At 37.4% G+C, this 2,259-nt stretch overlaps 1 non-coding gene across 1 annotated transcript; it reads right to left on the reverse strand.

The window, feature by feature from the left end:
* Positions 1-1,864: 1,864 nt before the first annotated feature.
* LOC117279175 (small nucleolar RNA R71) lies at positions 1,865-1,971 on the reverse strand. The gene has a single exon (XR_004509594.1). It is a non-coding gene; the product is annotated as a small nucleolar RNA R71 (small nucleolar RNA).
* Positions 1,972-2,259: the final 288 nt, after the last annotated feature.

The raw sequence follows: 2,259 nt of genomic DNA on the forward strand, positions 1-2,259 counted from the left end.
AAAATAATTACTCTGAAAAAAATACACTATCGCACCGTCGGGCACAGGGTGCTAGTACAAAATAGTTTCCAACTTTTTCCACTTTCGGTTGGAAAGGATAGTTTCGTCCAGGCTCATTTTTACATGGTATAAATACACCAAAAGCACAATTTTTAGAGGACTTTTGACTTACGGAAGATTGGAAGAGCATTGAAGCCTCATAGCACAAGGATTCATCATTCTTTCCTCAACTCAACACCTAAGTTTAGATTGAATTCATATTTTCTTATTATTCAACTTTATTTATGATGACTTTGTCCATGATTATGGAGTAGTTTACCTTAGAGTTTGACGAATATGGTATTTTGATTGATATTTGTAGATTTTAGCAATAGTTCTTTGCATGAATTCGTTTATGGAGTTTTGAATTGAATACAACTTTAGTCACCGGTTTATTTAATCGAAAGAGAAATATTTTGATGATTATCTTCACATTATTGTTTTGGTTTAATTTAGTGATTCTGTTAAGTAATCGAAAGAGCTTATTGAATTGTTGATTAAATCAAGTTAGGAGAATATTCGAGAGACGTTTTCCTAAGGACTAATCCGTTAACGAGTTCTTGCATATCTTTCATAGGGCATTATATTAGTTTACCTCGTAGAGTTCTGATTTAATCAAGAGAGGAGTCTTGGCTACACGTTTGAACTAATCATCGAGTGAATTCGTGAGAATCATTAGAACATCAGAGTGAATTGAACTAGAACTAGATCTCGAATAACTATCTTGCACCTATCCTGTCACGATCCTTATGTCTCCCATTAATTATTTTGGTGTTGCTCAACTCTTGTTTTTCTGTGATCAATTGTTCATTGCTTTAGTTTTCATAGTTTATTTTAGTTATTAACCATCCCAACCAAAGTGTTAATCATCCTGAATAGAATTAAGCTAGAAATTACTTGAACATTATTTAAAGTCAATCCTTGTGGAGACGATAATTAAACTATACTATCTTTGGATAGCGAGCATCAATTTTGTGTTATGTTTTGCTCTCGTCAAATTTTGGCGCCGTTGCCGGGGATTGGCAATCAATAGTGTTCAAAAATAGTTTTTGGTGCTAATTCAAGAATCAATTTTATTTTATTCTTCATGGTGTTTCTCTTCCGTGTGCAGGTAACATGTTAAATTCGTTGGTGTATGACTCGATCTTCTTCAAAGGAAGTGATACCTTACGAACCTAAGTTAGAAAAACACATGCGACAACTGAGAAAAGAGAAAGAACTCACCGAAAAATTCTTGGGACAACCTTCAACCTAATAACACATGGTTAAGAACGATGATGATAGAGTAGACTTAGCTGCAAGAGAGGCAGCACAACAGAGAGAATAATATGCACGGGTAGTAGCTGAAGCAGCCCTTGGAGCTGCTGATAAGACAGTCGATGAGGATGTGGGTCAAAGATTCAATCAAAATCGATCCCTGGTTGAAGACAAGTTCGAAAATATGGCTCCCGGTCCTGGGAGAGAAGTAGGTGACTATGCCAGACCATTCTACAATCAGGGAATATCAAGTGTCATACATCCCCCCATAGCAACAAATAATTTTGAGATGAAGCAAGGCTTACTTCAAACCATCCAGAATAAATGTGTCTTTAGAGGGAAGGTGAATGAAGATCCAAACACTCACTTGATGGACTTTGAGGAAATCATGAACACCTTCCAGTACAATGGAGTATCAAAAAATACGGTCTACTTAAGGGCATTCCCCTTTTCATTGAAGGATGACGCGAAGCACTGGCTTCGAAGCTTACCAACTGGGCCGATCAGGACATGTGAAGATATGACTAAAAAGTTTCTTGACAAGTACTTCTCAGCTATAAAAACAGTGAAATTCAGAAGGGAAATCCACAATTTCTGCCAGAAGGACATTGAAACGGTCTTCGAAGCTTGAGAAAGATTCAAGGAGATAGTGAAAACATGTTAGCATAATGGAATTGAATTGTGGATGCAACTCCAGAACTTTTGGGATGGACTAACATCTTTATCACGACGAACTTTGAGTATTGTATTTGGAGGCCCTTTAATGAAGAAAACTCCTGAGGAGATTGTTGCAATTCTTGATGATCTCTCTAAAGATGCTAACCAGTGGCCCGCTGGGAGTAATGATGGAAGAAAATCAACTGGGGTTCACCAAATAGACTCTAACACATCTGTGCAAGCCTAGCTAGACACCATGGCCAAAGAGATAAGAAAGTTGACCTTAGCCAAGGTCCATAGCCAGCC

Source organism: Nicotiana tomentosiformis, chromosome 12 (assembly GCF_000390325.3).
Source record: "Nicotiana tomentosiformis chromosome 12, ASM39032v3, whole genome shotgun sequence".
Lineage (NCBI taxonomy): Eukaryota > Viridiplantae > Streptophyta > Magnoliopsida > Solanales > Solanaceae > Nicotiana > Nicotiana tomentosiformis.